This window comes from Anastrepha ludens, chromosome 2 (assembly GCF_028408465.1).
Source record: "Anastrepha ludens isolate Willacy chromosome 2, idAnaLude1.1, whole genome shotgun sequence".
NCBI classification, from domain to species: Eukaryota; Metazoa; Arthropoda; class Insecta; order Diptera; family Tephritidae; genus Anastrepha; species Anastrepha ludens.
Window position 1 is genome coordinate 113,123,710 of NC_071498.1, and position 15,564 is coordinate 113,139,273.

Consider the following 15,564-nt stretch of genomic DNA (forward strand, 5'->3'; position numbering starts at 1 on the left):
TGCTCATTCAACTCGAATCTCTTATCATCGAGTTATTTTTCTTCACCTACGGAAACAGCGCATAGTCGCTAGTTGGTTGAAGTGGTGATTCCCCAAGAATCCAATTACTGCTTCCGCACCATTTTTTTTGCCACATCCTCGCTACACGCAAGTTAAACGTTTATTCCTTCACGAAACCTTATAAGGTGGTTTAAGTCTATACAGGCCAGCTCTTCGAGGTTTAAAAACCTTTAACGTTTAAAGCGATTTGCCAAGGGTTCCATAGGGCAGGGCATTCACGGAGGAAGTGAAAGATATCATAGTTTCCTTTTTCTCAGGTTGATTACAGCTATGGCAGCATATATTGTAAGGGATACTCATTGAGAATAGACAGGATTTTTTTCGGCAAAAAATAGTGTTTAATGAGCTCCCGAAATGCACTTTCGCCTCTACTCTTGTGAAAATGCCTGATGGCACTTTTTTCAAATGTTGCTGACACAACAAAACTGTTGCTGTCACAACAAAACTGTTCGTCAGACAATATTTTCTGCGCCTTTGAAATACGCTCTTTGCAAGCAATTTTTTAAATTTCTTAAATCAATGCCATCAGAAGAGACATATTGAACCACCCTCGTCTATGGACGAGTATTACCTAAAATTAAAATGGAATCAATTTTGCAGTTTTACTCATTCCATTTAACATTCGATCAAACTTAACTTTACATATGTACATACGTACATTCATACATACATCCAAGCGTATATTGTATTTCGCTTGGTACCGGCAAAGTTCAAGGTTAAACGAAATTAGGTTGTCTAACTTCGGCGAATAGACAATTTAAGACAATAACCAAATATGCCAAACTTGTGTACCAAAGAGCATCTAATTACACTAGTTTACAGCGAAAAAAAACCCAAGATCTAGACCTTCAAATTCCTTTGGAAAAAATCGGTTCTGTGTTGGCTAATTCTATAACTTTTTATTCGTGTTTTTTATATGTGTAAGTATTTTTATACTCACGCGAATAACTTTTTCATGTATTGGAGGATTTTTTACTTAATATCTTAAATATTTTTGGTAGTTAATTTAGGTTATAGAAATGAGTATTTATATTCATATATATTCAAAATTTCTTTCAGCATAAGCCGAAAATGGTCATATTTTACAAAAATATTTTTTTTTTAATTTTTTAAATATCTTGAAAATGTTTAGTTTTGTTGAAAAATAAGAATAAAAATAAAAATAAAAAAGGGTAGGAAATTTAATTACACTTAATTGTATGTGTTACTTGTTTCGATAGGAAAATATTAATATTTTTGCATGAATACATTATATATATACCTATATATTTTTTTTTTAATTTTGTAATTATCTTGAAAATGTTTAATTTTGATGAAAAATAAAAATAAAAAAGGGTAGGAAATTTAATTCATTCAATAATGTTTTGATCGGAAAGCGTTCATATTTTTGCATTAAAAAAAATATATATTTTTTTAAATATTTTTGAATATCTTCAAAGTGTTTAATTCTGACAAAAATTAAAAATAAAAAAGGGTAGAGAATTCAATTACAAATATGTGTTTCGATAGGAAAATATTCATATTTTTGCATTAAAAAAAATTTTTTTTTTTTTTAACTTTTGAAAAATAAACATAAAAAATAAGTAGCAAATTTAATTGCATTTAATTTTATATCATACTTATTTCGATCGGAAAACATTCATATTTTTGCATTAAAAAATATGTTTTTTTTTTGTTTTTTAATTTTGTAAGTATCTTGAAAACGTTTAATTTTGATGGAAAGAAATAAAATAAAAAAATAAGTAGCATATTTAATTACATCTTATTTTATAAGTCGCTTGTTTCGATCGGTTAACTCATTCTCCAGATACTCGAAATTTTTATGATCCACTATTTCTTCTTAATCTTTCTTGATTCTTAATTAAACCAAATCCGTTATTTGACAACATCTCGAGAACTAAATGGCAGAAAAAAAATTATGTAGATTTTTCTACTTAGCGACTAATTTTACAAAGAAACTGTATGATCTGATTCCTGCATAAAAAAGCATCAATTATTTGTAAACCTGTGCTATCATAACAATACCACACTACCTGATGCATACAAAATTACAATTTGGATAAAAAGCTATGTTTTGAAAAAAACTTAAATTTTATTAAAAACGGCAACGTAAAACTACATCAATGACAAGACATAATTTTCCACTATCAAGAATTTCGTAATGAAATTTTAAGAAAACCTCTACCAACTGCAATGGCAATCAATGAGCCAGCAACGCTCGTATGCACTAATGACAGCAACTTGAATTGGGCAACAACAATGTAACACTTTGACACTACTACGAGTAGAAATCTTTCAATGAGCTGATCAAGCAAACTCTTTAAGTGGGCTTTGAAATGGGTTGAATTTGACGAGTTGCGAGTATGTGTGTGTGAGCGCGCTTGTGTATGTGTGGCACTAAATAACTGCGATATTTCTAAGTAAAGAAAAAATCCATAAAATAATAAAAAAATTTATAGCGGCGGTGATGGTTTTATTAACGTGTAAGGTGTTTATTTTCATAAAAATACTCCACAATTTGGTAACTGTACTCGGATAAAAATTAGATAAGAAACAAATAAATTGTCATTAAAATAGTGGCCCAATCATCCAATTTTATTTTTGCATAACTTTTTGGAAATCTTTATTTGGACAGTGTCAAATATGATTGACGTACGACGCCATTTGCAAAAATTAATTTTGGGCCCCCTTGTAACTAAGTAAAAGTTCTAGTGTTACAACATTAACTATTGCATTGATAGGATTGTGTGTGATTGAGTTCGAAAGATCCAATACCAGCAAGCTATACCAATACCTTGACCAAAAAGTTCCCGAAATATATTCAGAAAATTCAGAACACAAGTTTATTCCTCAAAAGTGATATTATCGCCTTTAAAGTTCTCCCCATCAGCGGAGTTGCCCTTATGCCTGCGTTTAATCCAGCGCTCGAAACGTTTCTGGAATTCTATTTTCGGTATAGCCATCAAAGCGGGTTTGGATTCTTCCATTATTTACGCTGTTAAAACGGATTCTCCGTAAAGGTGTCTTGACTCAGTCAAATAGAAAAAAAATACCAGTCTAACGGTTAGACTCGATAGAAGTGAAACCTTCCGTAAAACAAACTGAGAGAGAATGAGACGAAAGCAGCATTAGGAGCGGGATAATTATAGGTTTATTATAATATTGCTATAAAATTCATATTTTATTTTCTTCATTTTATTATTATTCTTCCCCAATGTTTTTAATTTCAACAAATGATACGAGTGGTTTATGATAGCTAAATATGATACAAATGCTTTGGTTTTGATGTTGTCAACATATCTTTGAAATACCGCGTCAATTCTTGTTTTTTTCTGTCGATATTCACGACACATTTCTGCATTATTTTTCGGCATAATTGCGGTAAATATTTAAAAATGAAAATATTTACGAATATAAAAATACGGACGCAATACAGCACACGCGGTTGCTATTATGAGCGTCGTAACGCGTATAATACACAGACGTACTAACATACACGCAAACATTCGTAGGACGCTTGGTTTGAATTTTTTATACATATGTATGTATGCTATACTATGGCCTAGCCTATGTACGTACATATGTACATATTTGTGTTCTGAACTTCCAGCAAAACAATGCTTATTAATATACACATATGCATCTACATACAACCGCACACACAGGCCACTCACTTTATTCCAGTAAATGCGTATGTCGTCCAAAGCTAAAATTCTATGCCTAGCGACTACAAGAACAAAATGCATTAATAGGCGCAGGCGTAGCGGCCATCATCCTAGTTGCCATTGCGCTGAACAGTCGCGGCGGCGCCGAACAGTTTCAACTATTGTACTGTGCAACAAAAACTCATCATCAAAAAATTTATTTATAAATTCGAGCTCATAGTTCTAAGAGCAAGTACTTTCATTCATAAAACGAGCCGCCCATATGCTAATTTTCTCGACAATTCGAAAATAGTCAATATTGGAATATTTCGCCTAGAATTATTTGCCAATATTCAATTTTTGTCAAGTCGAGTGCCCGCGGCTCCGTAAATATGTTTGCACCCATATATGTATGTAAATATATGTTTCTAAATGCTCGACAACCGCAGCTGCCTGTTCAAGGTTACTATACATTAGGCCGGGTCGATTTGTGGGAAAGCAAAAAAAATCCCCCATTGCTCTGTGAAAATCATATTCTAGGGATCAGAATAAGAAATTTTGCCGAAGGAACCACACCTCTAAAACGATTTCTGATGTCCCCCAATATGGGTCGAACTTTTTAGTTTCTTTTCTATAACTCATATTCATTCATTTACATATGTTCTGACTAAATAAATTTCTTAAGAGAAAAAATAGATAATATTATAAATAAATAAAAATAAAGAAAAAACATAGCCATTTAGCTGATTTTTTCATGTAAAGGCCAAAAATGGTGATATTTTGAAATTGGGGGACATCAGAATTCGTTTTAGAGGTATGGTTCCTTCGGCAAAGTTTCTTATTTTGATCCCTAGAATACGATTTCCATAGAGCAATGAGCGATTTTTAAATCGACCCGCCCTACTGTACATGCAATGCAGTGCCTATGAATGTGCGCTGTTCCTATGAATGCGCGCTGGATTTCTTGAGAAATTTTACCGTATGGTTTGCTGTGACGAGGCACATATGTACATACACACAACATATATACATATATCCGCATATATACATACATATATAAATTCACAAATTTAAATTTGCTTATGCCATCCTTCTGTGTGCCTTGTAATGAAGCATTTTCTATACATACATATATATACGTATATCTTTTTTCTTCTTCTTTTTTGTGTCGCTTTTTCGTTTCATCGAGTCTCAAATCACTCCCAACGATTCTAAAGAAGTTTTCACTTCAAAAACGCAGAGAGCCATATCAGGTGAACTCGATGGCTATTGAATGGGATTCTTTTTGTTCCTGGTAAAAATTTCGCGGATAATGATGAGACTGTGCAACGGTGGGTTGTCACGATGCAAAATCCACAAGTGGTTAACTCTTTCGAATCTTCTCTCACTTGTCTAATGTCTGGAATGGGCACTCATAAACTCACGTATCGTCTCCAGGAATGATGCCTCCAGTTTGATGAATGTTGGGTCGGATTCAGCATTGGAAATCATGTTTTTGGCGATTTGGGATCAAATTCGCAGCAAAAAAGTCGAAAAAAAAACAAAAATCTACCTCTAATTTACTTAGGACGGCGTAACTTTTACAAATGTCAAGCAATGGCGGTTAAATATTTGGTAGGAATATTATTCACAGATGTGGTAACCTAATAAAAAACAAACAGAACTAAAATCAGTTGACTTAGAGCGTGACCTGGCAGTTGTTCCGATGTTTCCGATGTTCTTTAATCAAGGTGATATTTTTGAAATTTAGAAGTTAAGGCTAGTGGATGGGCACCAAATTTACTTACTTACATATATTGGGTTGGAATGTTCTTTTCTTACTTATATTTGCCCTAAATAATAAAATTGACATTTTAACTATTAGTATTTGCCGAATCAATTTGCAACATTTTACATAATCGATTGCCCATGAGATGCGTGGCTTCTCCACTCGTTCCAAGAGAGTTTAATTTCTTTAAAAACATTCATCGGAAGAAGGTGGCTGAAGACATCTGCATTTGAGCAAGTGAATTCGGGCCCAGCGTTTATCTAGCGCATGATAACAAGTGGGTATATAAGCTTGACATGCAAACCAGTCAACAGGCGGTTGAATGGCGCTATCCACATGAGCCGAAACCCAAAAAACCACGTCAAAGTCGGTCAAAAGTGAAAGTCATGCTAGTCGTTTTCTTTAATTATCATGGAGTTGTGCACTCGAAATTCATTCCAAATGGTTCTACGGTAAATAAAGAATATTATTTGGAAGTTATGCAACGTTTGAGAGTGAATGTAAGTACGTAGGAAACGGCCCAGATTTGTGGAAAGAAAACTCATGGACCTTGCACTATGATAACGCACCGTCTCACAAGGTTTATATTGTGGACACTTTTTTGACCAAAAACTCGACAAGTCATCGTAATCATCGAACAACCGCCATATTCACCGGATTTAACCCCCTGTGACTTTTTCCTTTTCCAAAAACTTAAATTATCACTCCGCAGACGACGCTTTAGGTCAATCGTTGGCTTATGTGTATTGCTTCGAATGGAGCTTATTTTGAAGGCGACAAAATAAATTTTGATGATCACAGCAACAACTATATTGCGTTTTATTGAACAATTCCCTCTACTTTTTTGAAAGAATGTTTAAAAAAAATATCGAGCATTCGTTTTATGGAGAAACAGTACAAGACTGACAACAAAAAACAAAAATTGCTTAAAATCAACGGGTGTATTTGGTACTCAAAAACATATTGGATGGCATGCCACGGTGAAGCCGGTTTACCTCACTGTATTGGCGAGCATTAAGTTTCGCGACTCTTTGCCCACCGTATCGTTGATGTCGCCAAGCAGAGGTTTAGTGCCATAATGTGGATAGCTCTAAACTCCCATAGAGCCGACGGAGCGCGCGCAGTTATTTTTACACGTAGCTCTGATGTTTGCATTTCATTATTTTGCGGCTATGAGCCTTGAGAAAGAGTGCCGAAGACTCATCCTAAGAGGACCCTTACACCAAATTAGTGCGCCGTCTCATGAACACTGTGTTACGAGTAATTGCGTGTCCTGTCCATCGCATTTCCTGCACTGCGGTGGTGTTATACTCATAAATCAAATTATTTTCCACAACATGTGTGGTACACAATTTTTTGAAGCAGTTCTTTCTAGTTCGGATGTTGATAACGAAAATTCTCCTTTCACGAAGGTGTACAATATTTGGCATATAAAATGGCAAATGATAGGCATACCAAGCCTGCTTGGCTACAACCACTTCAACAATACGCTCGATAGCAGTGTGTGACGCGGAATTCAGGATTAACCAACTTTATGTTCAGGCACACATAATTTCCAGAAGTCTCTACAAGCTCAGCGAGCTACGCAATCGACTACTATCTAGTTTACTTTGTATTTGATTTGGATCGTGCCACAAGTAAATAATTATTGCCTGGCATTTCTACGAAATCTAACTCGAAGGTATTAATTCTCTTTATCGTACATTTTAATAACTTTGTGTAATTGAGAGAGTAATCTTCTCGCGCAATATCTATTATAATTATTTTATACGTGTATGTAAAATAAATTATAGCCTCGACTGGATTCATTACCAATTAAACCATTTACAAGAGTTACATCAGACTCATGGTGTGCTGCTAATTTATATCAAAATAATTCTATCAATATTTATTGTATATTTTCCACAACTACAGTAAACTCCGCTTATTTGTGAAAGCCATGTATGTAACGGGTGATTTTTTAGCTATTATCTTTTTAAACAGTTGGTTTAAACAGCTGACGCACGTTTCGTGTTTTGTTTCACTGTCAAACATCTTCAGTTTGGTCTATAATTTAATCATGAATCGTCTTACAAACGAACAACACTTGCAAATCATTGAATTTTATTATGAAAATGCGTGTTCTGTTAAGAAAGTTTAAAGTCGAAAAATTGTGTTCAGCGACGAAGCTCGTTTTTGATACGTAAATAAGCAGAGTTGTCGATTTTGGAGTGAAGATCAGCCAGAAGAATTGCAAGAGCTACCAATGTATTCAGAAAAGGTCACAGTTTGGTGAGGCTTATGTCCTGGAGGTATCATTGGACCGTACTTCTTCAAAGATGCTGCGAATCGTAACGTAACTGTGAATGGTGAGCGCTACCGTGAAGAGATATCCAACTTTTTTTTGCGCAAAATGCAAGAGCTTGACTTGCATGACATGTGGTTTCAGCAAGACGGTGCCACATGCCACACGGCACGCGTAACAATGGACTTGTTGAGAGCCGAGTTCGGTGAACATTTTATTTCACGGGACCTGTAAATTGCCACCCAGATCGTGCGATAAAAAGCCTTTAGATTATTTTTTGTGGGGCTATGTTAAGGCTCATGTCTAGTCAGACAAGCCTGCTTCAATTAACGCATTGGAATATATAATATAATAATATATATTGGAATATACAATAATCTTGAAACATGAAATCATATGGAGTGTACCATCGATTTAAATAAAAATTTCATGAATTTTTCTGAATTTAACGTGTGTTTTTTTTGAAAAACTTTCCTATAGCTCCTAAAAAATCACTCTTTAGTTTAACGAATTCGATGTACAATAGGTACTTACACTGAGCTTTTCTGTACATCGTGGCGGAAGTTTGCAGTTCACAGTCATTGCATTTTACTTGAATTTCAGATTCAAGTTGCAAGCTAATCAATAGATACAGAATGTGGATAGAAAGGAGCAAGAACAAAAAATGTTTTTTACCTACATACACCTTAACGCCAGAACAACGCTTTAAATTATGGAAATTTACTTTGAAAACAAACAAAAAAATTTGTTCGCGGAGTTCACAATGAACTGGCGGCATAATCGGGCCTTATTTCTTTCGCAATGAGGTGAATCGAGCTACGCTGCCTGCATTTTTTCGCCCAAACCATCGACAACATTTGTTTCCAACAAGACGGCGCAACTTGTCATACATTCATTGCAAAATTCAAACCTCCATTTACGCCATATGGCCAGATTTATTGGAAATAAAGTAGTAAAAAAAAGCAACTAAGTTCTCGCTGTTTTTTATGAAAATTCAACTTTATTCTGAAAAAATGGTTACAAGTGAATCATAGAAAGTATTGCCCATCGCTGGCTACTACTTTTTCTCATCTTTCTGGTAGATCTCGTATACCGTCGTGGTTCATCTTTTGAGGCTATACACGGATCAAGCCATTTTTTGATGTCTTCATATGAATGGAACTGCGGGTCAGCTAGACCATGTGCCATCGATCTGAACAGGTGATAATCGGACGGCGCAATATGTGGAGAATATGGCGGGTGGGGTTAGATTTCCCATTTCAGTGTTTCCAGGTAGGTTTTAACGGGTTTCACAACATGAGGCCGAACGTTGTCATGCTGTAGAATCACTTGTTCATGCTTTTCTGCATATTGCGGCCGCTTCTCGCATAGTGCTCGGCTCAATCGCATCAATTGAAGTCGATACCGATTCCCAGTGCTGGTTTCGCTTGGTAATAACAGTTCATCACTACATATTATAAAACAAAGTCGCTTTTTCTGTCCCTATGTCCCCGTATACGCTTAAATCTTTAAAACTACGCAACGGATTTTGATGCGGTTTCTTTTTAAAGATAGATTGATTGAAGAGGAAGGTTTATATCTATATAATGTGAAGAAATATATAAAGGGGGTGTGGCAATCGGTCAAAATGTGGCAAAAAAACATAATTTTTTTGTTTTCACGGCCATAAATCATAATCGAATCAACCAATTAAAATGAAACTTTCTTAGAGTTTAACTTTGAAATATTTACTTTCGTTCTGCATCAAAAAAAAAAAGATATATTTGTTATTTAACCAAAATTGTTTAAACAAAAGCAGCTCTTTTTCCAAAAAAAGCTGTTTGTGTGTTTGTTCGCTGTCAACCGAATGAAGCAACAGGCGTTAAGCGATAATCTCACCACACCTCATTAATGTTGAATTACATCGTATGGTGACGTATGTATGTATGTATTTACGAATCGCTCGCATTATTTCATTTCGGACGTATGTACATATGTATCTATGTATGTACTGAATTCCATGTAATTATATGCACATACAATTTTACAGCGAAATAAAACGCTATTTTCACGTTCTATATTAGTAATTCCCACATAATTAACACGTTCCCTGTCTGCTGAGCCACATATGGTTCAGGAAACGTGCGCCTGATAAGCACTGATACGTTCCTGAGCCATATGTGCGTCAGGGGGTATATAAACCACATGTGTTTCATGAACGTGCAGAAGCAAAAATGTCCCTCTACGCTCATGGACCATATGTGTTTCAGGTAGAAATACCCTACATCCGTTTTTTTTAATTATTAGTTTTACAGCGAAATAAAACGCTATTTTCACGTTCTATATTAGTAAATCCCACATAATTAACACGTTCCCTGTCCGCTGAGCCACATATGGTTCAGGAAACGTCTCGAGATAGAGACCAAAACGTGGACCCTAGAATGTGTTTGTACAATATGGATATCAAATGAAAGCTGTTGATAAGTGCTTTAATACAGGGTAATTTTCATACCTATTGATGACTAGGGTCTCGAAATATATGCCAAAACGTGGACCCGCCGTGTCTTTGCACCGAATTACACCAAACTTACGCACATTGTTAAGTAAGTATTGAAAATGGGTTTCGTAAAGTTTGGTTGTAATTCGGAGCAGTGGCAACGGGTACAGCGTTCTTTTGAACCAGCCATAATGTCGCTTACTTTTTTAACGCTTGGGGCGGAACTGAACTGTCAAATTGACAGTGTGAGTTACAATGTGTCAATATTTCTTTCTGATTTGGATGCCATAAGGAAAAAACGTAAGTGCAACATGTAAAAATTGTTTGTGAATTTTTTTGGAGTGGATTTTGGAACAGTGAATAATTTCTTACGAAATTTGAGAATTTAATGTGAAATCCGAATGAAATTATGTGTTCGTGGAAAAAAAATTTTTTTTCGTTTTTTTTTTTTGAAAAATATAAATGGATAATGGTTAAAAAAGCTCCAATGCTTAATAAAACATATAAATTGAAACGAAAAATTCATGGATGATCAGGAAAAAAGACGATTGTTTATTCATATGCGATGATTTGAAATTTAAAAACAATCTTCTTTTTTCCTGATTTTCAATTTATATTTTATATTTACTCAAAAACAAATAGAAAAAAACTTATTAAATTTTAGCACAATCAAATGCAAGTTTGAAATTGTTGAAAAATTCAGTTGATTTTTGATAATTTTTCCCCTCATGATATTGCGCATTTTCTCCATGTAACGAATGCTCGACAATTTAAAGTTTGGTGCCTGGATTTATATATGTAATTTTTGTTAGACAACGAGCTACTACAACTTTTATAAAAAAAATAGCGTTATGCTATTTATGCTTTGTTATCTTTGATTTTAAATATTTGTATTTGGAACCGAACAAAGAATCATGAATCTTCTCGCGTTTTCCTAATACTTTAAGTATAACGCAAATGCTAACCCAGCAAGCATTTAATGTTTATGAAAATGTTGTCTTAAGAGGACAGATACCTGTAAAATTTCGAAAAAAAATTTTTTTTCATAAAATGTTAATATGTATGTATATCCTTTAAAAATATGTCAAAAAAAATTTTAGAACGCAAATTTAAGATTTTCTTATATTATAGATCGTCAACCATGACGACTCTATTCTTAGCTTTCGAGCGCTGGGAGAGGTATAGTTACGTTGCCGACTTTAGACGCACTTTTCTCAAAATTATTTTTCGAATTGGCATAACCTGATAACGATAACCTGAAAAGTTATTGAACGAGAATTTTTCGAAAAAATAATTTTTCCGAAGCAAAAATAGTAGCAAAATTCGCCCCAAAATTCATTTGTTTTTAAGCATTTTATTCCGCGAATTTTTTCCCCATTTTCGTTTAATTCAGAAATTATGAATTTAATAAACCAAAAAACTTTTGGTTTTTGTATTCAGGTCACTGACGCCGATGTTACAATGCCCGCCGGCATTGGGCATTAAACCAGGTATATCTTTACAAAATACAAAGTCATCTTCTTGAGCAAAATATTTCAGAAGATTTGTTCTCTTGTGCGGCAATAAGAAATTTTAGTTTCCTTTGTTACTAAGTTTCTTTCTTTTAGCCTAGAAACCTAAAATTCCGAAGCAGAATTTGATAGATCCAAATCTCTGATAAGCTCGTTTAAATCATCTTGGTGGAATGGTCTTGGCGCTTCTAGGTCACATTCGAAGTCACTATGCCTACAGTCAGTATTCGCCTTTAAATGCATAGGCTCCTCTTGTGACGAGCCAGCTTGAGGTTCAGGTGCTATCTTAAGGCTTAAAACACGTCTATACGCCTACCGTATGGATACAAGGATACTCCCATTTGACTCGATTTTTAATTCCAGTTATGTTAACCAAACAAAAATAACAGTCGTCGTGGTGGTTCACGGGTTCCAGACCATAGCAGTTTCGTACCTAAATCTATTCCTTTTCTTATTTGTCCACAAACGTAGAAACTCAACGCATATTTTGTATGCATTTTGGGGAATCCAAGGCTAATTTTTCATTTGTAATTTTTTTCAAAGTAATTTTTGTAGACCCCAATTATGACCCCAACAATAAACATTTACTCTCCGCAAATGAAATAAAATTGATTCGGATCATTTACACAAACTCGTCTTGATGATGCCATGACAAATTATAAGATTAATACTCTTTTTTTTTAATTTTTCAGCAAACGAGCAATAAAAAAACAATGAATTATTAGCGAAAGCTATATCTCGTAAACAAGGTCTGTCACAAATTAATTGAGGGTATATTTAGAATCAGCGACGTCACATTAATAGACATCGAGTGTTAAGCCCAAATCATCAGACAAAAGTTGCAATTTTGTTGGCCAGTGTTATCAACAGCCTTTTCTTATTTCGTTCTATTCTTTTCTCACTTATTCTCTCTCACGTTTAGAAGAACCTTTGTATTAATAGAATTTTAATGAAGTATTAAATATTTTTTAGTACAAAAAAGTTTTAAATCAAATGATCAATGAATAAAGAATATTTATAAAGAATATTGTTCTTTTTCGGGGGATGGGGGTGTATCCCCATCTTAAAACTGAAAACCGCACCCTCCGGAGACTTATAGTTTTTAAGTAATTTAATGTTAAAGTTCTGTAATTTAGCGAAAAGTTGGTGTTGCTATACACCTGAAATAAAAACAAAGTTCGTATGCAGAGATGTTCAGAGGAGGCTTGATTGTAAAATTGCAACATTTTTTGCTGTAATTTAAAATTGAGAAATATTTTTGTTAATTTGTAGATTTTTTTCGCGTGGGCAGTCCAACTCCGGCTACGCCATCCACAGTTTTTTTGCGTGGAACTCCTTTTCGCGTGGGCCGCTTTCGGCCGCGTTTCAAAAAAATAACCCTCATCAGTCCAACTCCTGCTACGCAATCCACAGTACTTTTGCGTAGAACACCTTTCCGTGTTAAAACCATTGAACCCAAAATTAAAACGTCATATGCGTGTGTGTAGTAAATAGGCACAATAACCCCCTCCCCATCATTAACACTAAACTCAAATACTTCATATTTGTTCATATTTTCGTTTTCATTTGCAGGCATCCGGCAACACCATACTGTTGTGATTCCAATCTTCTTCTTATTCGCGTTTAAAATTGGGGGAAAACTTTAGTATAATGTATATCGCTTTGAAAAAAAAGGTTTAAAGGGGGGGGGGGATGGAGGGGTGTATCGTATGCAGGGATGTTCAGGGGAAGGTTCATTGTAAAACTGCAGTATTTTTTGCTGTAATTTAAAATTGAGAAATATTTTTGAAAATAAAAATATACAACTCTTTTAAACTTAAAAACAATGATATTAAGCGTATCACAAAAAATAATAAAGTAATTAAAATTAAATTAAATTAATTAACACAGTATTTTGGCGTAGAACTTCTTAACGCGTGGGCGGCCTTCGGCCGCGCTTCAAAAAAATAGCCCTCATCAGTCCCACTCCGGCTACGCAATCCACAGTATTTTTGCGTAGAACTCCTTTTCGCGTGGGTGGCCTCCGGCCGCGCTTCAAAAAATAACCCTCATCAGTCCAACTCCGGCTACACAATCCACAGTATTTTTGCGTAGAACTCCTTGTAGCGTGGGCGGCCTCCGGCCGCGCTACAAAAAAAAAATAACCCTCATCAGTCCAACTCCGGGTACGCCATCCACAGTATTTTTGCGTGGAACTCCTTTCCGTGTGAAAACTATTGAATCCAAAATTAAAACATCATAAACGTGTATGTAGTAAGGAGGCACAATAACCCCCATCCCCATCATTAACACTAAATTTAAATACTTAATTTTTGTTCAAAGTTTTGTTTCATTTGCATGCATCCGGCAACACCATACTGTTGTTATTCCAATCTTCTTCTTATTCGCGTTTAAAATTGGAAAGTGATTGCCTGGACGAATGAATTTGCATGTAATTTTAATAGAAATAATTCGAATATAAGCATAAAAATCAGTAAAAACACGCGTGTGAGTGTATATTTGGTGAATTTTAGTGAAGTGTTAAAAATATATAGTGTAATGTGCTAAATTATAGTAGAGTTCCCGAGGGCACTTTGAAGGCAAATAATTACGAAATTAACATAATTAATTAATATAATATGGAATGATAAAGATTGTTCCTTAACACCTCCCTAACATCTCCACCTAGTTTCATTAATGAAGACATTATAATTTGCCAAAAATTGCCCAATATACATTATTGCGAATCCCAGCCTTTTTCGGTGTTTGTATTTAAGTGAAATAAGTATGTAATATACAATACATATTACATTTTTATAATGGCACTTGGCCATTATAAGCAAAACTTTCCATCCAACCCCATTTAATTACATTCACATAAAACATTCAAATGCAGAACACAGCAAATAAGCAAAAACGTTAGTGTTTGAATGGCCGCTTAGTTTCCAATAACAAAAACTCGGTTTCTGGGACATCTAACACCAATACCGATAAAAAAATTCGAACGTAAAAATCGATTCGAACAGATTGAGCGGCACTTAAAGGGTTATACGCAGTTATGACTTTCAAAAAAATCGATTTTTTTTATTGCATTTTTGTAATGTACATATATTCAAAAGTATACGCACGAAATTTGAAGTAGATCTAAGCATTACTTTCGGAGTTATACCTAAATATGTAGAGATGCCTCGGCACATTTTAAGGTAGGTATTGAAACTTTAAATGTGTTTTTTTCAAAACGGCATTTTTCAAGTCGGTGTACACGATATCTCGAAAACGGCTTGTTTGATCGGTCAACCGTTTTAACTCAATCTGTAAAGATACATTTTCTAGTAATTAATCGTTCCTTTTGTAAATCTGATACTTATTTTCCATAGATAATCTAATATATTAACAAAATTTGTTTGGTTTTTTGATTTCAGATAATCCAATCCTGAGTTACGATGTACAGCGTAAATCGTCTTTTTTTAAAGGAGGTTCCAGAAATCGCCTGCAGCGCGCTTTATAATCAACATTTTCATAAATAAAAAATTTTGTTACGTTCTTGAAGGATGCTTTTATAACCGACAAAAATTTTCAATTTAAAATATTCTGAAGTTTCTTCAGGATAAATCCTTGACAACCCGTCTTTTATTTGCTTCATAACTGCGTATAACCCCTTAATATGCTGAAGACATTATCGAGCAAGTTCGACAGTCTACGCAAATTTCTCTTTCATAAGTGTGGCCGCTCATTTTTGAGAGTCAACAGTCAACCACTAAAATATTGTCAAATAGCGTTTTTGATTATAAATATGAAACGAATATTGCAGACAATTATATGAATGTAACTTTGCCGAAAAG